The 25,710-nt window shown below is 40.8% G+C and overlaps 1 protein-coding gene across 2 annotated transcripts in view; it reads right to left on the bottom strand.

Moving 5' to 3' along the window:
• The window catches only part of LOC106089679 (protein obstructor-E), a 561,865-nt gene that overhangs the window by 485,301 nt on the left and 50,854 nt on the right, over positions 1-25,710 (bottom strand). The window lies entirely within an intron of this gene.

Here is a 25,710-nt window from a genome sequence, read left to right as displayed (position 1 = left end):
GGTCAACAGTTTGTCTGTCATTCCTTCAATCATCGTGGACGAGCGTCGCTGACGCTGTCATTCTTATGTAAGCGAGCTATCATGCGGACGTACATATGATGGGCTTGAATGGAGCGTAGCATTGAAATCGTGCCGCCGCCACCACACTCTGCACTGAATGGCGACGATAGATTCATTAAAAATCAATTGTTGGACAGAAAGGACAGAATCCACAGCAAATTGAAGTACAAAAGAAAAAAAAAAACTCGCAACACGTCAACAACCGGTCCAGTGACACCGGACCATACCATTGTCGTCGTTAAATGGCAAACCGAGAATATGGAATATTCGAAAGTACAAAAAGAAAAAAAAATAGTAATAAAAAGTAAATGCCACAGTTCTTCGCGCGTTGTGGCGCAGCAGTGACAGTGACAGTTTTCTGCTTTTAATGGAACTTCACACACCATTAAATATTGCAGCAGTTGGTTGTTTGTCTAACAAATTATGCATCGGAAATAAAATCTGTTATTATTGTAATGGAGAAGCAATCCGAAGTAGAGCGTTTAAGGCAGACATGTGAATGCAATGCAACTTTTGACATTAGGTAGAACGAAAGGTTACAAAAGCTAATTTGCCATATGGGCACATTATGACAATGCATTGCTTAGCATTAGAAAGAGATAAAATGAAAATAAAAAACAAAAAAAAAACTGCAAAAACCAAATTCCAAAATGCTGACAAAAGTTTTTATAGAAATACTAGCTGGACAGGGCCCGCTCCACTGCGCCTTCTTTCACTCACTCATATTTTATCTGAGCCCTATACTGGTACGGTCAGGAAAAAAAGTCTTGTTTGGGGGTGCTGGTATGGTCCTTTAGCTATTTCGCCCCAATGTGGATATCATAATGGTGCTCTACTCCCAAATTTCTTTCATTTGAGCCTTATATTGATAAGGTTGGTAAATATGTCCTAAATGGGGGTGTTTTTGGTTGTGAGGTGGACCCCCATGTGTCAGATTCATGCTCTTGTCAAATATCTTTCATCTGAGCCTAATATTGTCATTATTGGCTTAAATTTCCATTTGGCGGGCTTGGGGGTGGGGCGGCCGCCCCAGATATCCCACCTCAATGAAGCATACGAAATATCTGTTTTTGAGTTTTTATAAACAAACTAAATTTCGCATAAATCACCCTACCCATCACTGAAATCTGGCGTTTTTGAAAATAGGGTAAGGGAGGGGTCCGCCCACTAAAGTTTGATCTGTGTTTTCTCTTTTTTTGGGGATGAATTGGAGTAGGCAAAGCCCTGAAAGTGGATATTAGATGCATGCTCTACTACCAAAAACCACATTTGAACGTGACCCCATTGCTTGAATCTTATATCAGCATTAAATTCGAACTCTACTTAGACCTTTCGGGGCGGTGGGGGCGGACCCTCCCCCTTACCCTAATTTTCAAAAACGCCAGATCTCGGAGATTGGTGGGGTGTGCTCTGATATAGTACCCTAAAAATAAAAATTTGGTATCCAAATTTCGGATGGGTTACCTGGGGGGCCGCCCCGTCCTAAAACCTACTACACATATATTTGGACCAATCACGACAATATGGGACTCAAATGAAAGGTATTTAGGATAAGAACACGTATCTGATGTCCAATTGTCGGACCAAGTGTTAGGAGTACCTCCCCAACCCCCAAAACCCCCCTAAATCGGGCTTTAAGTGAATGGTATTTGAGATTAGAAAACGAGTTTGATATCCGATTTTGAGGCCAATGGCACTATGGGGTTCAAATATATTAGAATAGAGCACGATGCTGATATATTTTCATTGGCTTAGTGATTGAGGGACCACCCCACTCCCCAAAACACCCCTAAATCGGACACAATTGCCGACCATGGCAATATGGGACACAAATGAAAGGTATTTGCGAGTAGAATACGAATCTAATATCCAAATGTGGGACCACGTTTCTGGGGGTCCACTCCTACCCCAAAACACCCACCAAACAGGACTTTTTTACTGACCCTGGGAATATGGGGCTTAAATAAAAGGTATTTGAGTGTAGAACTCGAATCTGATATCCAATATCGGACCAAATGTTTGGGGCCGCCTCTCCCCGAGAACATACCCCAAAGAAGACAATTTTACAACCATAGCAATATGGGACTCAAATGAAAGGTCTTTGGAATTAAAGCACGAATCTGATATCAATGTTCGGGAAAAGTGTCAAGGGGGCCACCCCACCATAATAACACCACCCAAATAGGAAGTATTTGCTGACTATTGCAATATGAGGCTCAAATAAGAGGTATTTTAGAGTAGAACACGAATCTAATATATATTTTCAAAGCCAAGTTACTGAGTGGCCGACCCATCCCCCAAAACACTTCCCAAACTGGACATGTTTGACGACTATGGAAAAATAGAGCTCAAATGAAGGGTATTTGAGAATGGACCATGAATCTGACTTTAACATTCGGAACCAACTGTCTAGGGGACTTCCCACCACCATAACAACCCCCAAGTAGTACGTATTTACTCACCAAGACAATTTGGGTCTTCAAGACAGTGGAGCTCAATATTCATAGTTTCTAGGGCCCATACCCCAAACCGGACATATTTGGTGGCGTTTTCAATAAGGGTTCCTTGTTCTAAGCGTTGGATTGTCAGTTGACAATATACCAAGCTGTGAAGAATGTTTATTTACACTAAACTTTCACTTTCTCCACATTGGGGAAATAATCACTGCCCTTTGCGTTGGAATGGTTCTGTTCAACAATCAGATTAGCACTCTAGTTCAATAGAAGGTGGTTCTGTGTTAGGTGAATTCCCCTGTACCAGATATAGCACTGCTAATACAAAACTTAATCTTACAAAATAATCATTTGATTGTTGATTGCTTTTTTGTACTTTTTATGCTAACAATGATTCATTTTGCATGCTCAACACCTTTTGTCTTCATGCATTTGAAACAGCCTCCAACACTATCATGGTTAGCTTCAACTCAAATTGAAACTTCCCGTTACATGACCAAAATGATTAGTGTTCATTATCATCGACATGGTTGAAAGTTGAAAGAAAGTGAAGCCATTGTAGAGATGATGATGATGATGAGGTTGCAGCAGTAAAGCAACCGCAATTGTGCCGGTATGTCATTACAAAAGTTCAATCTCTTCATGGTGCTGCCACAGACAATTATCCAAGTGGATGCTGCTGCTCAACAGCAACATCGCTTAGATCTTGAGCTTAAAAGGCCACCATCAAAGCTCTACCGATAGCAATTAAATTTTAATTGTTTTCAATTTCTCAAAGTTCAACATGGAAAACCACTTGGAGCACTTTTGTAAGCAAGCGTTGGATTCTTCTCCGTTTTTTTGTTTTTGTTCCACCCATTCTTTCAATTTTCTTTTCTTTTTCATACTAACCACACTTATGTACTTGATTTAATTGTCATTTTGTGTTTTCTTTTCCAAATGTTTTGTTTTGTTTCATTGTGTAGAGAGGTTTGTTTCTTTTTTTGTGGAAAAATCAAAGTGCAAATGGGGCAGAGGCCAGAGGGCGGACAGACCCTTAAGTAGATAATATGGAAAAGTGGTAACTGTAATTCATTTTAAAAGTGACCATTTTCAGTCATTCTACCAACTCGAAAGCTATAAAACAGATTGCGGTTCGGTTTGCCCTGTAATGAAAACGATTTTTTTTTGTAACTTCCAGGCATGTCTTGGTGCAGTTAAGGAGCGATTTTAGTTGAAAGCAGGTGAAAACATTTTTAAGAAAATATTGGGTTGCCCAAAAAGTAATTGCGGATTTTTCATATACTCGGCGTTGACAAATTTTTTCACAGCTTGTGACTCTGTAATTGCATTCTTTCTTCTGTCAGTTATCAGCTGTTACTTTTAGCTTGCATTTACTTTCTTTTAAAAAATCCGCAATTACTTTTTGGGCAACCCGATAGTATTTGCATTTGAAATTTGTGCTGCTACAAACAAAGGATTATAGAAGGCCGTTCAATAAGGGAATTGTTGAGAAAATAGTGTCTGGGTCAAGAATGACATCACTTTTATGAAAGGATTCAATCGGTTCAAAAGATTTGATTATTTATATCGCCCATATCCGACCGACTCTACCACTGGTTTTGGGGTTTGGACTAAAATATGACTTTTGATCAGCATGTCTTATGTTAAACATGGACCGATTTGGCTTGTTTACCATCATAAACGACCTACTTTTATAAGAGGTCCTAGATGAACCGGGCCCGCTCCGCTGCTTCTTCTTTTACTTTACATGGAGCAAAATGTTTATTTTCGATAATTAAAGAGCTTTTAGTGAAATACCATGCTACGAAAATATGTATGTATATCGCTTGGCTAACAGATTCGTGGTCTACTCAAAAATACCTTTCATTTGGGCCCCATATTTGCATAGTCAGCAAACATGTCCGGTTTGGAGGGTGTTCTGTGGGATGGGGCAGCCACTCAGTGACTTTCTCTGAAAATATACATCAGCTTCGCATTCTTCTCTGAAGTACCTCTTATTAAAGCCCCATATTGCAATGGTCAGCAAATACTTCCTATTTGGGTGGTGTTATGGCGTAGGTTGGCCCCACATAAACTTTTTCCCGAATATTGATATCAGATTCGTGGGGTACTTCCAAAGACCTTTCATTTGAGCCCCATATTGATTTGGTCGTAAATTTGTCTTCTTTGGGGAATGTTCCCGGGGATGGGCGGACCCTCAAACACTTGGTCCCACATCTGGGTATCAGATTCCTATTCTACATTTAAATACCTTTTATTTAAGCCCCATATTGCCATGGTCAGTAAATAAGTCCAGTTTGGGGGGTGTTTTGGGGAAGGGATGGACCCCCAGAAGCTTTGTCCCAAATCTAGATATCAGTTTTGTATTTTGAGTCCCCTATTGCCATGGTCGGTAAATATGTCCGATTGTGGACATACAAACATTTGGTCCTACAATTGGATATCAGATACGTTTTCTAATCTTAAATACCTTTCATTTGAGTCCCATATTGTCGTGATTGGTGTATATATATAAATTTGGTAGATTTTGGGGTGGGTGCCCCCCTAGGTACCCCACCGGAATTTGGAGACCAAATTTTTGTTTGTAGGTTGATACAAGGGAGCACACAAAATTTCGCTTAAATCGCACCAACCATCTCCGAGATCTGGCGTTTCTAAAAATTAGGGTAAGGGGGAGGGTCCGCTCCCCCTTGGTTTGGTTGTTGGAGACCAAAGTGGCAGTCATTGTGCAAAATTTCAGCCAATTCAGATAAGAATTGCGCCCTATAGTAGCTCAAGAAATAAAATCGGGAGATCTGTTTATATGGGAGCTATATCAGGTAATGGACCGATTCAGACCATAGTTACGTGTGTTTAAGGTCATAGGAGAAGTCCTTGTGCAAAATTTCAGCAAATCGGATATTAGTAGCGCCCTCTAGAGGCTCGAATACTATTTAAGAGATCAGTTTATATGATTTAGACCATACTTGGCATAGTTGTTGGAAATCGAAACAAACCACTTTATGCAAAATTGCAGGCAAATCGGGTTATCATTGCGCCCTCTAGCGGCTCAAGAAGTCAAGATCCGAGATCGATTTATGTGGGAGCTATATAAGATAATAAACTTCATGTGGACCGTACTTGGCACAGTTGTTGGAAGTTAAAAAAAGAGGTATTGAGCAAAAACTGTTTGAAGATGGGTAATATCAGACTATATCATGATATAGCCCCCATATATACCGATCCGCCGATTTAGGTCTTAGGCCCATAAAAGCCATATTTTTTTTATCCGATTTTGCAGAACTTTGGAACAGTGAGTTGTGTTAAGCCACTTTACATTCTTCTTCATATTGGCCCTGATCGGTCCAGATTTGGATATAGCTGCCATATAGACCGATCTCTCAATTTAAGGTCTTGGGCCCATAAAAGGCGCATATATTGCCCGATTTCGCTGAAATTTGGGACAGTGAGTTGTGCTAAGCCCTTCGACATCCTTCTTCAATTTGGCCCTGGTCGGTTCAGATTTGGATATAGCTGCCATATAGACCGATCTCTCGATGTAAGGTCTTGGGCCCATAAAAGTCGCATTTGTTGTCCGATTTCGCCGAAATTTGGGACAGTGAGTTGTGTTAAGCCCTTCGACATCCTTCTTCAATTTGACCCTGATCGGTCAAGATTTTGATATAGCTGTCATATAGACCGATCTCACTAATTAAGGTTTTGGGCCCATAAAAGGCGCATTTTTTGTTCGATTTCGCCGAAATTTGGGACAGTGAGTTGTGTTAAGCCCTTCGACACCCTTCTGCAATTTGGTCCAGATCGGTCCAGATTTGGATATAGCTGCCATATAGACCGATCTCACGAATTAAGGTTTTGGGCCCATAAAAGGTGCATTTATTGTCCAATGTCGCCAAAATTTGGGACAGTGTGTTGTGTTAGGCCCTTCGACATCCATCTTCGATTTCGCCTAGATCGGTCCAGATTTGGATATAGCTGCCATATAGACCGATCTCACGAATTAAGGTTTTGGGCCCATAAAAGACGCAATTATAGCCCGATTTCGCCGAAAATCGAGACAGTGACATCCGTGTCGTACATGATTCAGATCGGTCTAAATTTGGATATGGCTACCAAAAAGACCAATATTTGGTTGTACAATGACTTTTACTTCTTAGACCACTTAATGTCCGTGTCGAATTTGGTCCAAATCGGACCATATTTCGATATAGCTGCTATGGGGACATAAAATGTGCATTTTTCACCGGATTATGACGAAAGGTGGTGGTGGGTATCCAAAGTTCGGCCAAGCCGAACTTATCGCCTTTTTCCTTGTTAAGGGCGCAGCGATACACAAACTGGAGGAGGCCCAGGCAATTTCACAAGGACATTGGAGTATACAGATGATAATCTAGTACTTTTCCCACTTCAATTGCTCCTGGGTGTGCAGCCCTGTGCTTCTCCCTTGTCGACAACTGCCATCACCAAGCTGCCCTTAGAGACATTAGCAAAGGTTTTTGGACCCATATTACTATAGTTCGCCTTAGTTCTTTTTGGGGATGGGATACCCTACAGGTGAATACAATCTTTTAACTGCCTGCTGTATCTAGACATGTAGCTTTTGGCGTAGCCCATGCAGCAAATCTCCGAGCCCATTTAAGGGGCCAATCGCCATAATAATTCGTATTTGCTTATTGGGATCAAAAGCAAAAAAAGTGGAGGGTATGTATTTCTCTATTTGCAAAAACAAATTTCTCATTCGAAGCATAGACAGCCTTACGAACGTACATCTCTTGTAATTTTTAGTGTTCTGCTTAAATATGCATAAAACTTTATGAGCTATTATTCGCCAAGGAAAATATTTTTAACAACAAAATTTTTTAAAATATTCATTAATGAATTTGATACGTATTTTGTTTTTTATACCCACCACCGTTGGATAGGGGGTATGTTCATTTAGTCATTCCGTTTGTAACACCTCGAAATATGCGTCTGAGACCCCATAAAGTATATATATTCTTGATCGTCATGACATTTTAAGTCGATCTAGCCATGTCCGTCCGTCCGTCCGTCTGTCTGTCGAAAGCACACACACTTTCGATGGAGTAAAGCTAGCCGCTTGAAATTTTGGACAAATATTTTTTAAAGTGTAAGTCGATTGAGATTGTAAATGGGCCAAATCGGTCCATGTTTTGATATAGCTGCTATATAAACCGATCTTGGGTCTTGACTTCTTGAGCCTCTAGAGGGCGCAATTCTCGTCCGATTTGATTGAAATTTTGCACGTGGTGTTTTGGTATCACTTCCAACAACTGTGTTAAGTATAATTCAAATCGGTTCATAATCTGGTATAGCTGTCATATAAACCGATCTTGGGTCTTGACTTCTTGAGCCTCTTGAGGGCGCAATTCTCGTCGGATTTGACTGAAATTTTTGGTGTTTTGTTATAATTTTCAATAACTGTGTTAAGTATGGCGCAAATCAGTACATAACCTGAAAAAGCTGTCATATAAACCGATCTGGGATCTTGACTTCTTGAGCCTCTAGAGGGCGCAATTCTCATCCGATTTTGCAGAAACTTTGTACAACGGCTTCTTTCATGACCTTCAACATAGTGTCCAATATAATCTGATTAAATCAATAGCTTGATACAGCTCCCATATAAACCTATCTCCTAATTTTGCTTCTTTAGCCCCTACAAGGTGTAATTATTATCCGAATGAACTGAAATATTCTACAATGTTCAGCATTCCGAATCTGACTATAACTAGATATAGCTCCAATAGCATAACAGTTCTTCTTCAATATTCTTTGTTTGACTAAAAAGAGCTATTGCGCATAGAACTCGACAAATGCGACCCATGGGGGAGGGTATATAAGATTCGGCCCGGCCGAACTTAGCACGCTCTTACTTGTTTTTTTTTTTTTTTTTTTTTTAATTTTTATGCCTTCCGTTTATTGAAATTAACGCCATAAAATATGGTAATTAGTATGGCATGAAATATTCAAATACCTAAGAAGACGGTAGAAGACATATTTTTGAAAATATAAAACAAATTCCAAGCGTTTAGATTATAAAAATTTGTTTTACCTACTATCGCTTTTATGGATGTCCTTAGTCCTGATGATTCCTAGGAAAAACAAAAATTTCCATTACACTCTGTGCTTTTGTATGTAATGACATTTCAAATAAAATTCTTCCCCTCCTAGCCTTCCATCAGATCATCGTTGTCATGCTCATCATCATCATCATCATCGATGAAAGGACGACACAATTTGTGCCTAATGGTTTGGTTTGATGACATCCATCTTCCAAAACCGCCTTGGGTTAAACAATTGGATTGAGCTCTGTTCCAATTTTTTTTTTTTTTTTGGTTTGAGGCTACCAAAACATTTTAATGATTGCAATCGATGAGGATGATGATGGTGATGGTGAAGGCGAACGCACGAATCAACGAACTGCCAATGATCCATGGCTGTTAATGGTGGCCCATAATGTAACCATTAAAAATAAAATGGTGCAAAATGAAGGGTTGCCCAAAATGTTTGGGGGGGGTGGGCCGAGGCCATATAAATGACAGCGAATCGTTAAATCGTCAGGCTGTTCTAGCATCAGAATGTTGTATTGGTGTTTTTTGATACCGATACTCAATATGTAGGTTGTTTAAAGCCGGATTTCCTAAGAATAAAGGCCAAAATGTCACAACATTTAATGAGGGAACATAAATGCGAGGGATATAAACAAATTGCATGAGTGTCATTTACTTTTTTTCCCAGAGAATGTAATGGGGAATTCAAGCGACAAGGTAGACAAGTAGGTAAACATGTGAGAATATTAGTGAGAGGGTCTGTAACAAGAGTCGCACAATGGGCCAAAATAAAAACAAGTAAAAAGGCGTTAAGTTTGGCTGGGCCGAACTTTGGATACCCACCAACTCGGGTATATATGTAAAACCCCTTTCGTCACAATACGGTGAAATTTGGATAACTTATGCACCCAAATTCGGCACGGACTTTGAATGGTCTAATAAATATAAGTCACTGTTGAACTTGTATTTCAACAAAATCGGGTAATAAATAAACCTTATATGAGCTTCAGATCCTTAACCGGACCCTATATGACAGCTATATCTAAATGCAGTCCTATTTTTACCATATTTGGGTCGGATGGCGGGTAGCCTTAAACTACTCACTGTTTCAGACCCTTTATCGGGAGATCGGTCTATGTGGCAGCTATATCTAAATATAGTCCAATCTCAACCATATTTGGGTCCTATATTAGGGGGCCTAAATCTACTCACTGTTTCAAATTTCAGCGAAATCGGTGAAAAAATAAAGCTTTTATGGGCTTCAGCCCCTTTATCGGGAGATCAGTCTATATGGCAGCCATGCCTATATATAGTTCAATTTGATCCATATTTAGGTCAGATATTAGGAGGTTTAAATGAACCCTCTATTTCAAATTTCAGCGAAATCGGATAGAAAATAAAGATTTTATGGGCTTCAGACCCTTTATCGGAAGATCGGTCTATATGGCAGCTATACATAAATATAGTCCGATTTGTTCCATATTTAGGTCAGATGTCAGGAGTCTTAAATTAACCTCCTGTTTAAAATTTCAGCAAAATCGGTTAAAAAATAAAGCTTTTATGGGCTTTAGACCCTTTATCTGGAGATCGGTCTATAAGGCAGCTATATCTAAATATAGTCCGATTTGATCCATATTTAGGTCAGATATTAGGAGTCTTTAATTAACCCTCTGTTTGAAATTTCAACGAAATCGGGTATTAAATAAAGATTTTACGGGCTTCAGACCCTTTATCGGCAGATCGGTATATATGACAGCTATATATAAATATATTCCGATATGGACCATATTTGGGTCAGATATTAGGGGGCTTAAATGAACCCTCTGTTGCAAATTTCAGCGATATCGGATAAAAAATTAAGCTTTTACGGGCCCAAGACCCTTTATCGGGAGATCGATCTATATGGCAGCTATACCTAAATATAGCCCGATTTGTGCCATATTTAAGTCAAATGTCAGGAGTCTTAAATTAACCTCCTGTTTTAAATTTCAGCGAAATCGGATAAAAAATAAAGCTTTTATGGGCTTTAGACCCTTTATCGGGAGATCGGTCTATATGGCAGCTATACCTGAATATAGCTCGATTTGTGCCATATTTAAGTCAGATGTCAGGAATCTTTAATTAACCCTCTGTTTGAAATTTCAACGAAATCGGGTATTAAATAAAGATTTTACGGGCTTCAGACCCTTTATCGGCAGATCGGTATATATGACAGCTATATATAAATATATTCCGATATGGACCATATTTGGGTCAGATATCGGGAGGCTTAAAACTACTCAGTGTTATAAATTTCAGCGAAATCGGATGAAAAATAAAGCATTTATGGGCATTAGACCCTTTATCGGAAAAACGGTCTATATAGCAACTATATCCAAATATGGTCCGATCTTAACTATATTTGGGTCAGATGTCGGGAGGCCTAAAACTACTCAGTGTTAGGAGGCCTAAAAATTTTTAGGGAGGCCTAAAAATTTCAGCGAAATCGGATAAAAAATAAAGCTGGGTATAAAAAATATTCTCGGAAAAAAAATTGTAAGTCAGGAATCCCGTGCTACTTACAAAATCCCTAATTATTTTCCATACCATTCCCCTAAGTTGGTACAAGTCGGGTATCGTGTGCCCACCTAAGCGCCGGTGTCTGTTAGCCGCGAAAGCCGGGCAATGCTCTAACGTCTCATCATCTTCCTCACATGCTATCACTTGCCGCACCGATTTTGCATAAGTAAGCTCGTAGTCCCATGTGTCCCGTTATGACACCAAAAGCTATACTGACCTCCTTCTTACTTCCTTTCGGTGATAGCCTTGTCTTCTCAAGATCCGGATCATCCCATAGGGTTTTCGCCGTCCTACCGACCGTTTCGCTGTTCCACAGTGCGTTTGTCGACTACACCCTTAAATCGGAAAGCGTTGACCCGAAAAGCTTCGGGTTAACCATGTTTGTCGACGGCAATTCTCTGGCCTTCACTGCCACATCATCTGCCCTTTTATTCCAACTTACTCCGTTATGGCCCGGCACCCAAACGTTGCGGATTGTGCCATCCTCAGAGAACGTTAGTCTCCTTGGTATACTGCAAGACTGTTCGTGACCTTACCGTCCTGGTTGTTATTGCCCTTATGGCAATTTTACTATCCGTAAAGCAGTTCACACTCGACGTCCTCGCGTTAGCACCACACAACCTCACGCATTCGGTAATTGCCCGGACCTCCGCCTGCAGGACCGTATTATGGTCAGGCAGTCTAAAACAGATCTTATTCCCTGGGTTCTCAATGTAGACCCCCAGATCTACTCTGTCCTCTAGCTTTGATCCATCCGTGTAACATGATCTTCCAGATGGCAATACTAGGGTTCCATCAATCCAAGACTGTGGCGCTGGCAGCTATGCGTCGCACTCCACCTCAAAGTTCATTTCAGATATCCGATCGGAAACCTCTCACTTCCTTCCAGGTTTCCTATCGTCGCCTCGATTATACTGCGATGGTATGAGCCGCTCCCATCCTCAATCCATTCTCCCATTGCCTTAAGTCTAACAGCCGCGGTGGCTGCCTCACACTTCATTTGTATGGCAATGGGTCGTATATCTAGAAAAGTGTTCAGTGTCCTAGTGGGCGTGATCCTCATCGCTCCTATGAACCTGTTGTATGGTCCTTATGTTGCACTTTTTTCCATAGCAGTCCACCAAACTACTGAGGCGTTACTAAGTATTGGTCTAATAACGCTCCTGTAGAGCCAGTAGACTATCCTAGGATTCAGGCCCCATTTCGAGCCTACGGTCCGTCTACATAGTGCCCAACATCTGTGAGCCTTCTCAGTACGCTCCTGAATATGACACTTCCAATTCAGTTTCCTGTCCAAGATCACACCTAAGTATTTGGTCTTGTCAGAAATCGAAATCGTTCTATTGAAGAAACGTGGTGCGTTAAATTGGCCCACCTTCGACTTCCTCGTGAACAGGCAGATTCCAGTCTTCTCTGGGTTAACATTGAGACCCCTGGATCTAGCCCAGGCATGCGCCATCTGCAAGACCCTTTCGGCCCTTCTGCATAGCTCATTCGGATCCTTACCCCTTAAAAGTATCATAATATCGTCTGCATAGCAGACGGGTGCAAATCCTTCCTCAGTCAACATCCGTATCCCTAAGAATGGGGATAAAATGCACCCCTGTGGCGTGCCCAGTGTCACTTTCTCTCTCATATTTATGTCATGGGACAAGCAATTTAACCACCTATTCCTTAGCATATAGTTTATACAGTCTCTGAGGACCCGGTCCAACCGGTACTGGTCTAAGGATTGAATCAGTGGGTCGCTCCACACTTTGTAAACGACCCCTCGATGTCAATACATATTGCCAATGTGTATGTCTTGGCATCGAAGGATTCTTCTATATTATGCACAACTTCGTGCAGGGCAGTCTCCAGTGCAGTGCCTCGCACTCCACCTCAAGGTCCATTTCAGATATCCGATCGGAAACCTCTCACTTCCTTCCAGGTTTCCCATCGTCGACTCGATTATACCGCGATTGTATGAGCTGCTCCCATCCTTAATCCATTCTCCCATTGCCTTAAGTCTCATAGCCGCAGTGTCTGCTTCACACTTCATTTGTATGGTAATGGATCGTATATCTAGAATAGTGTTCAGTGCCCTAGTGGGCGTGGTCCTCATCGCTCCATGAACCTGTTGTATGGTCGTTATGTTGCACTTTTTTCCATAGCAGTCAATCAAACTACTGAGGCGTGAGTAAGTATTGGTCTAATAACGCTCCTGTAGAGCCAGTAGACTATCCTAGGATTCAGGCTACATAGTGCCCAACATCTGTGAGCCTTCTTAGTACGCTCCTGAATGTGACACTTCCAATTCAGTTTCCTGTCCAAGATCACACCTAAGTATTTGATCTTGTCAGATATCGAAATCGTCTTATTGGGGAAACGTGGTGCGTCAAATTGGCCCACCTTCATCTTCCTCGTGAACAGGCAGATTCCAGTCTTCTCTGGGTTAGCATTGAGACCCCTGGATCTAGCCCAGTCAGGTGCCATCTGCAAGACCTTTTCGGCCCTTCTGCATAGCTCATTCGGATCCTTACCCCTTAGAAGTATCATAATATCGTCTGCATAGCAGACGGGTGCAAATCCCTCCTCAATCACCATCCGTAATAGGTTGCTTATGTTGCTCATCCCTAAGAATGGGGATAAAATGCACGCCTGTGGCGTGCCCTGTGTCACTTTCTCTCTCATATTTATGTCATGGGACAAGCAATTTAACCACCTGTTCCCTAGCATATGGTCTATCCAGTCTCTGAGAACCCGGTCCACCCGGTACTGGTCCAAGGATTGGATCAGTGGGTCGCTCCGCACATTGTTAAACGACCCCTTGATGTCAATGCATACCGCCAATGTGTATGTCTTGGCATCAAAGGATTCTTCTATATTATGCACAACTTCGTGCAGGGCAGTCTCCACCCACCTTCCCTTGACATAGGCATTCTGTTTTTATTTGAGCAGTTCGTTGAATATCCTACTCTTTATCATGGTATCCACAATAAGTTCCATGGTTTTGAGTAGAAAGGACGTAAGGCTTATAGGTCTGTAGGCCTTTGATGTCGCATAACACCCTTGCCTCTTGCCAGGCTTTCGGAGTATATGCAAGTCTTAGGTGCGCTGTGAAAATAGTGGCCTGATGAGGCACCAAATAGTCGGTCTCCTTTTGTAGTAACGCCGGAAATATTCCATCAGGTCCGGGTGACTTAAATGGTTTGAAGCTTCTCAAGGCTTCTTTGACCATAAATTCTGTTATGATAAGCCTTTGATCAACCTCATTATTCCAAGATTCCGTTGTCGCCGTGAGTCCCGTCAATATCGGAGTAAGAGCTTCAGAAAAATTAAAAGCCCTAACGCGATTATTTCGCTTCACGGTTTAAGTGTATCTTCCTTGAACTTAAATCGATTACAATGAATACAAGTTGCATACCCTCAATAGCAGTTCCCCATTCGCCACAATTATTGTTGAGGAAAAAATAAACTTTGTCTAATGTAGAGTTTTTTTCCCATTTAACAACTTTAAACTACTTTTGCATATATCCTTCAATGGAAACATTTGACTCGAATCGAAAAAAGCGACCATTTCCATTTTCGATTACAAACTTAAATTGCAAATCTATGTAGCATGGTGAAACTATGTCCTTCATTTCGGTTTCGGCCAACTGACTTTGCTTTGGCTACATCTCTCTGTAACATTTCTTTTTTTGATCATTTGAGGGGGAGGCAGCAGAAACTATTCGATGGTTTGCACATAGCGCGAAATAGCTCCTTTCACAATACCAATAAGAACGACCGAATTGTTGGTTTGGTTTTAGAGAGCGAAATTATGTTGGCGAAATGTTTGCGCAAAAGGAAACACCACAACACCATCAATGACCAACTTTTATCCACTTTGCCAAAATAGTCAGTTGGCGGTGCTTGCAAAAAAAAAAAACTCATAGTTTACCCGTAAGTCTCGACCTCAACACCAAAAGCAAAAACCACACAACATTGGCCACTTGGACGGAATAAATTGTAATGCTACAAAAACCTCAACTCACCTCATCTCTACTACTTTACCACCTTTACCGCTTACCAATGAGCTCAACTCACCCACTCAACCAGAACTGAACTGCATTCAACAACACAACTTCAGGTGAACTATGAAAATATGCAAAAATATATAAGGGTAGAACGAAATCCAAGAAGCAAAAAATATCTGACAACATTTTTCTTAAAATATAAACAAGTAAACGCGTGCTAAGTTTGGCCAGGCCGAATCTTATATACCCTCCACCATGGTTCACATTTGTCAATTTCTTTGGCCGATATCTCTTTATAGACAAACAAAGGATAATGGATAGAAATTGCTATGCTATTTCAGCTATATCTGTTATAAACCGATTGGGGCTATACTTGATTTGCCTGTTGGAGACCAAAGTGGAATTCATTGTGTAAACAATCAGCCAATTTGGATAAGAATTGTGCCCTATAGTGGCTCAAGAAATAAAATCTGTTTACATGGGAGCTATATCTAGTTATGGACCGATTCAAACCATATCCATGACGTATGTTCAAGGTCATACAAAAAGTCGTTGTGCAAATATGATAAGAATTGCTCCCTCTAAGGCCTCAATAAATATAATCGGGAGATTGATTTATATTGGAATTACATATGGTTGTAAACCGATTTGGGCCATATGTGGCACAGCTGTTTGTAGTCAAACTAAAACACTTCGTGAAAAATTTCAACCAAATCGGATAATAATTGCGCCCTCTAGTGGCACAAGAAGTCAAGATCTAAAACCGATTTAGATGAGAGCTATACCATGCCATGAACCGATTTGAGCCACACTTTGTACAGCTGTTGGTGTTCAAACCAAAACACTTCATGTTAAATTTCAGCCAAATCGGATGATAATTGCGCCCTCTAGCGGCTCAAGAAGTCAAGATCCGAGATCGGTTTATATGGGAGCTATATAAGGTTATGGACCGATTTGAACCATACTTGGTGCAGTTGTTGGTGGTAAAACCAATGCACATTATGCAAAATTTCAGCCAAATCGGATGAAAATTGCGCCCTCTAGCGGCTCAAGAAATCAAGATCCGAAATCGGTTTATATGGGAGCTATATCAAGTTATGGACCAAACCTGGTTTATATGAGAGCTATACCATGCTATGAACCGATTAGAGCCACACTTTGTACAACTGTTGGTGTTCAAACCAAAACACTTCATGCTAAATTTCAGCCAAATCGGATGACAATTGCGCCTTCTAGCGGCTCAAGAAGTCAAGATCCGAGATCGGTTTATATGGGAGCTATATAAGGTTATGGGCCGATTAGAACCATACTTGGTGCAGTTGTTGGGGGTAAAACCAATGCACTTTATGCAAAATTTCAGCCAAATCGGATGATAATTGCGCCCTCTAGCGGCTCAAGAAGTCAAGATCCGAGATCGGTTTATATGGGAGCTATATCAAGTTATGGACCAAACCTGGTTTATATGAAAGCTATACCATGCTATGAACCGATTTGAGCCACACTTTGTACAGCTGTTGGTGTTGAAACCAAAACACTTCATGATAAATTTCAACCAAATCGGATAATAATTGCGCCCTCTAGCGGCACAAGAAGTCAAGATCCGAGATCGGTTTATATGGGAGCTATACCATGCTATGAACCGATTTGAGCCACACTTTGTACAACTGTTGGTATTGAAACCAAAACACTTCATGATAAATTTCAACCAAATCGGATAATAACTGCGCCCTCTAGCGGCAAAGAAGTCAAGATCCGAAATCGGTTTATATGGGAGCTATATCAGGTTATGGACCGATTTGAACCATACTTGGCGCTGTTGTTGGTGGTCAAACCGGTCTCTCGATCACCGAGCAAGGATGATCGATAGACCGTATTTGGACCGCATTTGGCACAGCTGCTGAAAGTCATAACAGAGTACCACATGCAAAATTTCAGCCAAAGCGGACAAAAATTGAGGCTTTTAAGGGCTCTAGAAGCCAAATCGGGAGATGGGTTTATATGGGAGCTATATCAGGTTATAGACCGAATTTGGACCGCACTTGCCACAATTGTTGGAAGTCATGACAGAACACTATCTGCAGACTTTCAACCAAATCAGACAAAAATTGCGACTTGTAAGGTCTCAAGAAGTCAAATCGCGAGATCGGTTTTATATGGGAGCTATATCAGGATATAGACCGATTCGAGCCGTACTAGGCTCAGTTATTGAAAGTCATAACAGAACATCAGGTGCAAAATTTCAGCCAAATCGGAAATTGAGGCTTTTAAGGGCTCTAAACGCCAAATCGGGAGATGGGTTTACAAGGGAGCTATATCTAAATCTTAACCGATATGGCCCATCGACCTACATCAATAAGAAAAATCTGTGCAAAATTTCAAGTGGTTCGCTTTATGCGTTCGACCGCTACCGTGATTTCGACAGGCGGGCGGACATGGCTAGATCAACTCAGAACGTCGAGACGATCAAGAATTTATATACTTTATGGGGTCTTAGACGAATACTTCGTTGTTCGTGTTGCAAACGGAATGACTAAATTAGTATACCGCCCTCCTATGGTGGTGGGTATACCAATGTTGAAGTCGAGAGGCGCGGATAAGTATTTTATCTTAGATACATGGTTTCTTTGGATCAACTTTCTAGAATTGTATGTAAAGGGTGATTTGTTAGCTATTATCTTTTTGGCAACACTGGTCTAAACAGCTCACGTACTTTTCGTGTTTTGTTTCAATGTCGAACATCTTTAGTTTGGTCTATAATTTAACTATGAATCGTCTTACAAACGAACAATGCTTGCAAATTAATGAATTTTGTTATCAAAATGCGTGCTCTGCTAAGAAAGGTTATCGCGCTCTTCTTCCATTGAGCGACGAAGCTCATTTTTGGCTCAATGGGTACGTATATAAGCAGAATTGACGATTTTGAGGAGGAGAGTGAGGATCCGTCAGAAGCATTGCAAGTCACACTTTGATGCGGTTTATGGGCTGGTGCATCATTGGACCGTACTTCTTCAAAGATGATGCAAATCGTAACGTTACTGTGAGTGGTGAGCCCTACCGTGAGATGATATCAAACTTTTTTTTTGCCCAAAATGCAAGAGCTTGACTTGCATGGCATGTGGTTTCAACAACCCGTTGCCACATTCCACACAGCACGCGAAACAATGGACTTATTGAGATGCGTGTTATTTCACGTTCGGGACCGGTCAATTGTCCGACTAGATCGTGCGTTTTAACGCCTTTAGACTATTTTTTGTGGGACTATGTTAAAGCTCATGTCTATACAGATAAGCGCCCGCTCCAATCGACGCATTGGAAGACAACAGTAAGGCATTTATTCGTGAGATACCGGCCGAAATGTTGGAAAGAGGATGCCAAAATTGGACTAAGCGGTCTATCCGCGCGGGCATGAAATAATCTTCAAACATTAAATTATACGGAACGTACTATCGATTCAAATAAAGATTTCATGCTTTTCTCTGAATTTAATGTAGTTTTTTTCGAAAAACTTTTCTATACACCTAAAAAAAACCACCCTTTAGTTTACGTTTTTGCTATACGATTTAAAAAAAAATCGAACCAGCCTAGTATACATACTTTGTTGGGTCTCAGAGAGCCAGATGGCCACGGAAGCGCAGAGATTAGAATGTCCGCCTATGACGCATAACGCTTGGGTTCGAAGCCTGGCCTGAAGATTTTTCAATGATGAATATTTCCTCTTAATGCTGGCGACAGTTGTGAAAATAGTATGGCAGCAATGTAAAAATTTCTCCCCAAAGAGGTATCGCACGGCGGCACGCCGTTCGTACTCGGCTATAAAAAGGAGGTCCATTATCATTGAGCTTAAACTTGAATGGGACAGCACTCGTAGGTGTGTGAGAAGTTTGCCCCGGTTCCTTAATGGAATGTTCATGACGTTCATGACGATATTATAATACCTTAATTCTGTGATGGAGGGTATAAAAACCTATGATATTTGAGCTATATCCGGTAATGAACCAATACGGGCCATACTTAGTTTGGGTGTTGGATGCCATTGCAGAAGGGGCTCAAGAAGTACAATCGAGAGGTTAGCTCGTATGAGACCTATATCAGCTTTGTAAGGTAATGAACCAATTCGGGCCATACATAGTTTGGATGTTGGAGACCATAGCAGAAGTCATTTTGCAAAATATCAGCCAGATCGGCTAAGAATTGCGCCCTTTTGGGGCCCAAGAAGTACAATCGAGAGATTAGTTCATAGTAGACCTATATCAGCTATATAAGGTAATGAACCAATTTTGGTCATACTTAGTTTGGATGTGGGAGATCATAATAGAAGTGATTGTGCAAAATTTCAGCCAAATCAGATAAGAAATGCGCTCTCTAGAAGATCAAGAAGTACAATCGGGAGATAGGGTCATGTGGAACCTATATCAGCTAACGAACCGATACAGATCATACTTGGCACGTATGTTGAAGGTCATAGCAGAAGTCATTGTGCAAAATTCCATCCAGGTCGGCTAAGAATTTCGCCCTTTAGAAGCTCAAGAACTACAATCGGGAAATCGACCTTATGTGGTAGCTATATCAGGTTTTGGATCGATTCGGACCATTTCTGTCATATATGTTAAATATCATAGGAGAGTTTGTTTATCGAAATTTCAAACAAATCAGATAGGAACTGTGATCATTCGGGACTCAAGAGGTTGGCTGTTCGGTTTATATGGGAGTTATATCACTTCACCGCCCAGACTACCATCCCCTTCGTTACGAGGGTTGCCTTTGATATTTCGGGATTGGACAAACCTTGTGTTGCAATCTGCCAACTGACAGCTCTATCGTAAAGCTTGGCATTTTTGAGGTTATACTACGTACTGAGAACGTTTTGACATACGAGCGCTATTTGTGTTGTTTACAGTAACTTAAAATGACACACAATTTGTCAATCCCTCAAGAAAAGGCTCGTGTCCATTGGTCGAAAGAAATGCTCCAAAACAACAGAATTTTGAGCACTGTATATTCTGCGCTATGTCGTGTAAGCGGCTCTTCGATACCATCGAGATAGTATCTGGAGTAGTAAGAAGAAAATATAGTACTAAACGCTTGGGTTGAAATCTTGCCAAAAAGATCAAAAATATTTTTTAGCGATGAATAACTCCTCATTAAGCCTGCAGACATTTGTCGGTATTCGACCATGGGAAATTTCTATCCAAAAAAGATCCTTATCGTTGAGTTGATATTGATACGACATTTTTCAAAAGTGTACACACCATCTAATCTCACATGGCACTTGAACATCCCAAAGACGGTCGGTTTCTAGAGAAATCTGGGCAACAAAAACTATACAAAATGTCATTTCAAGTCTATGTAATTGAAATTGTCAACAAACGAAAACTTCTTACTAAAACCAAAGCCATTGCCCATTTTTTTTTATTTCACTTCCAAGTAGTGTTCATTTACTATCAACACCCAATTAAAGTGACAAAAAAAAACAATTTTCACAAAAAAAACAACCGCAAATAATTCGAACTCTTGAAACTTGTAAACAGTCAAATATTTTTCAAAGAAATGAAGACCATTGAAATTGTAAATAAAATCGCCAAGGCAACCACCAAAGCCACAATAGTGTTTCTCATAAAACAAATTAAAAAGTTTCTTTCAAGTGATTTTCTACAGCGAATGGGGGGATTTGGGAGCAAACAATCGATTGCGAAGCCATTTGCCAAAATAACAGCCGCCACCAAATCCAATATTCCAGTCACCAGTGTGGCTATATGGCAGCAGCTTCATTATCTCGCTCATAATCAGCATCTTGTCTTATTTCACAGCTGAACAAACTTAAGCCATTGCCTTCGATGGGCATGGAAAAATTAAAGAAAAACTTTTATTTGTTACTTCTGTGGTGGCAGCAGCAACAGCGTCAAAGAAGAAGTCATTGCAAGAAGATGATTACAAAACGGAACAAATTTTATTTAGTTTGAAATTTTGACTGGAACTACAACTTTGGCAGGTGCATTCAGCGTAGCAAAAAGAAGTGTTGTCAATGAAGAGAAAATATCACCATATTGCCTAATTCGGATAAAACTTGGCACTGATGATGAGCCAAATTTCAGCCAAATCAGGTGAAAACAAGTAAAAGCGTGCTAAGTTCGGCCGGGAGCTATATCAGGGTATAGACCGATTTGAACCGTACTTGGCACAGTTATTGGGAGTCATAATAGAACACTATGTGCAAAATTTCAACAAAATCGGTAAAAAATTGCGGCTTCCAGGGGCTCAAGGCGTCAAATCAGGAGATTTATATAGAAGCTATATCAGCTTCTTGACCGATTTGAGCCGTACTTGGCACAGTTGTTGGGAGTCATCATAGAACACTATGTGCAAAATTTCTGCCAAATAGGACAAAAATTGCGGGTTCCAAGCGCTCAGGAATTCAAATCGAGAGATCGGTTTATATGGGAGCTATATCAGGTTCTCGACCGATTTTGACCGTACTTGGCACAGTTGTTGGGAGTCATAATAGAACACTATGTGCAAAATTTCAACAAAATCGGTAAAAAATTGCGGCTTCCAGGGGCTCAAGGAGTCAAATCAGGAGATCGGTTTATATAGAAGCTATATCAGCTTCTTGACCGATTTGAGCCGTACTTGGCACAGTTGTTGGGAGTCATCATAGAACACTATGTGCAAAATTTCAACAAAATCGGTCAAAAATTGCGGCTTCCAGGGACTCAAGAATTCATATCGAGAGATCGGTTTATATGGGAGCTATATGAGGGTCTCGACCGATTTTGACCGTACTTGACACAGTTGTTGGGAGTCATAATAGAATACCATGTGCAAAATTTCAACAAAATCGAACGAAAATTGTGGCTTCCAGGGGCTCAAGAATTCAAATCGAGAGATCGGTTTATATAGAAGCTATATCATCTTCTCGACCGATTTGAACCGTACTTGACACAGTTGTTGGGAGTCATAATAAAATGCCATGTGCCAAATTTCAACAAAATCGGACGAAAATTGCGGCTTCCAGGGGCTCAAGAATTCAAATCAACAGATCGGTTTATATGGGAGCTATATCAGGTTCTTGACCGATTTGAACCGTACTTGGCACAGTTATTGGGAGTCATAATAGAACACTATGTGCAAAATTGCACCCAAATCAAAAGAAAAGTGCGGCTTCCAGGGGCTCTAGGAGTCAAATCGGGAGATCGGTTTATATGGGAGCTATATCAGGTTTTTGACCGATTTTAACCGTACTTGGCACAGTTGTTGGGAGTCATAATGGAACACAATGTGCAAAATTTCAGCCAAATCAAATGAAAATTGCGGCTTCCAGGCGCTCAAGAATTCAAATCGAGAGATCGGTTTTTATGGGAGCTATATCAGGTTCGCGACCGATTTTGACCGTACTTGACACAGTTGTTGGGAGTCATAATAGAGTACCATGTGCAAAATTTTAACAAAATCTGTCAAAAATTGCGGCTTCCAGGGTCTGAATGAATCAAATCGGGAGATCGGTTTATATGGGAGCTATATCAGGTTCTTGACCGATTTGAACCGTACTTGACACAGTTGTTGGAAGTCATAATAGAAAACAATGTTCAAAATTTCAACCAAATCAAATGAAAATTGCGCCTTCTCTGGGGCTCAGGAATTCAAATCGGGAGATCGGTTTATATAGAAGCTATATCAGGTTGTCGACCGATGTGGACCGTACTTAGCACAGTTGTTGGGAGTCATAATAGAAAACTATATGCAATATTTAAGCCAAATCCGACAAAAATTGCGGTTTCCAGGGGCTCAAAACGTCAAATCGGGAGATCGGTTTATATGAGAGCTATATCCAAATCTTAGCCGATATGGCCCATTTGCAATCCCCAACGACCTACATCAATAGTAAGAATCTGTGCAAGTTTCACGCGGCTAGCTTTACGCGTTCGACCGCTATCGTGATTTCGACAGACGGACATGTTAGAGAAGTTTTACCATGGCAGGATACCTTACAAATGTAGTCAGCATTAGCTACTGGATAACCAACGCTGAAAGTTTTGTTGATGTTCACAGCGGGATTCTTAGCCAGTCGTTCTGCGCCACGGTGGCCGGCATATTTCAAAAAGATTTTAATTGCAATTTTACGAACACATACGATTTTTTTTTTTTTGAATATAGTTGCCCTGCCAATATAGAGTACTACGCTCCTAAACGCCTCATTTTTTAACGGTTTGAATCTATAACTTGTATAAGACCTCTAAGCACCTGAACTGAATATGTCTAGGTCGATCCAATATGGATATAGTAGAGTTATAATAAAATAGGATAATACGTATATCCATGGTGGAGGGTATCGAAAGTTCGGCACGACCACATGCGTCTTTGCTTCTTTAAATTGTAAAAATTTAATTGAATCGCTGCTGCTGTATTGGCTAAGCCATGCATAAAAGAAAAAAATATTTTTCTTTAATAAAATTTTCGCCATCGACCATGAAGAAGGGTCATGGTGGCATTCATATTCTATTTATCACGACAAAGGCGATTTGCGTTAATCGTATTTTTGTTTAATTTAGAAAAATTCTTACATTTAGTTTGGCTTCAATGGAAAAATTAATGGACTCGTTTCAGCGAATAGATAATCACACAATGGACGATATTTCCATGGAGAAGGTTACAGCAAGTGTGAGCTATAAAGCAAACTGTATAAAATTTTAAGCAAACACATAGAAAGACTTTGATAAGACGATCAGCTTATAAAAAAATAAAATAATATAAAATAAAATCGGAAAGTTTGGCCTCCACTAGATAACGTCTAGTAATGGATGAGGCTGATTGATTTCTCTGCGGCAAAAAACATGGTAGTTAGTAGCACCAGATTTCAAGATAAAATTATTCACAAAGCCAAATGGCTGTCACCTGATCAAAACACGAGGAACCAAATTGATCACGTTGTGATAGATGGAAGGCATTCATGCAGCGTGTTAGATGTATGATCGATCCGTGGAGCGAATATAGATTCGGATCATTGCATTGTTGCAGCAAAGGTTCGCACCCGTTTGAATATGGCGAGGATAGTACGATCTGACCCTGCACGGAAGCTGGACATTGAAAAGCTGCCAACACTGGACAATAAATGCGCCTTTTATGGGCCCAAAACCTTAAATTGAGAGATCGGTCTATATGGCAGCTATATCCAAATCTGGACCGATCTGGACCAAATTGAAAACGGATGTCTTAGGCCCTAACACAACTCACTTTCCAAATGTTGGCGACATCGGACAATAAATGCGCCTTTTATGGGCCCAGAACCTTAAATCGAGAGATCGGTCTATATGGCAGCTATATCCAAATCTGGACCGATCTGAGCCAAATTGAAAGATGATGTCGTAGGCCCTAACACAACTCACTGTCCCAAATTTCGGCGAAATCGGACAATAAATGCGCATTTTATGGACCCAAGACCTTAAATCGAGAGATCGGTCTCTATGGCAGCAATATCCAAATTTGGACCGATCTGAACCAAATTGAAAACAGATGTAGTAGGCCCTAACACAACTCACTGTCCCAAATTTTGGCGACATTGGACAATAAATGCGCCTTTTATGGACCCAGAACCTTAACTCGAGAGATCGGTCTATATGGCAGCTATATCCAAATCTGGACCGATCTAGGCCAAATCGAAGGTGGATGTCGAAGGGCCTAACACAACACACTGTCCCAAATTTTGGCGACATTGGACAATAAATGCGCCTTTTATGGGCCCAAAACCTTAAATCGTGAGATCGGTTTATATGGCAGCTATATCCAAATCTGGACCGATCGGAGCCAAATTGAAAGATGATGTCGTAGTCCCTAACACAAATCACTGTTCCAAATTTCGCCGACATCGGACAATAAATGCGCCTTTTATTGGCCCAAGGCCTTAAATCGGGAGATCGGTCTATATGGCAGCTATATCCAAATCTGGACCGATCTGAGACAAATTGAAGAAGAATGTCGATGGGCCTATCACAACCCACTGTCCCAAATTTCGGCGACATCGGACAATAAATGAGCCTTTTATGGGCCCAAGACTTTAAATCGAGAGATCGGTCTATATGGCAGCAATATCCAAATTTGGACCGATCTGAACCAAATTGAAAACGTATATCGTAGGCCATAACACAACTAACGGTCCCAAATGTCGGCTACATCGGACAATAAATGCGCCTTTTATTGGCCCAAGACCTTAAATCGGGAGATCGGTCTTATGGCAGCTATATCCAAATCTGGACCGATCTGAGCCAAATTGAAAGATGATGTCGTAGGCCCTAGCACAACTCACTGTCCCAAATTTCGGCGACATCGGACAATAAATGGGCATTTTATGGGCCCAAAACCTTAAATCGAGAGATCGGTCTATATGGCAGCAATATCCAAATTTGGACCGATCTGGACCAAATTGAAAAAGGATATCGACTGGCCTAACACAACTCACTGTCCCAAATTTCAGCAAAATCGGATAATAAATGTGGCTTTTATGGGCCTAAGACCCTAAATCGGCGGATGGGTCTATATGGGGGCTTTATCGAGATATAGTCCGATATAGCCCATCTTTGA

Source organism: Stomoxys calcitrans, chromosome 4 (assembly GCF_963082655.1).
Source record: "Stomoxys calcitrans chromosome 4, idStoCalc2.1, whole genome shotgun sequence".
NCBI lineage: Eukaryota > Metazoa > Arthropoda > Insecta > Diptera > Muscidae > Stomoxys > Stomoxys calcitrans.
The sequence above is the reverse complement of the archived record's forward strand: the minus strand, read 5'-3'. Positions and strand labels throughout refer to the sequence as shown.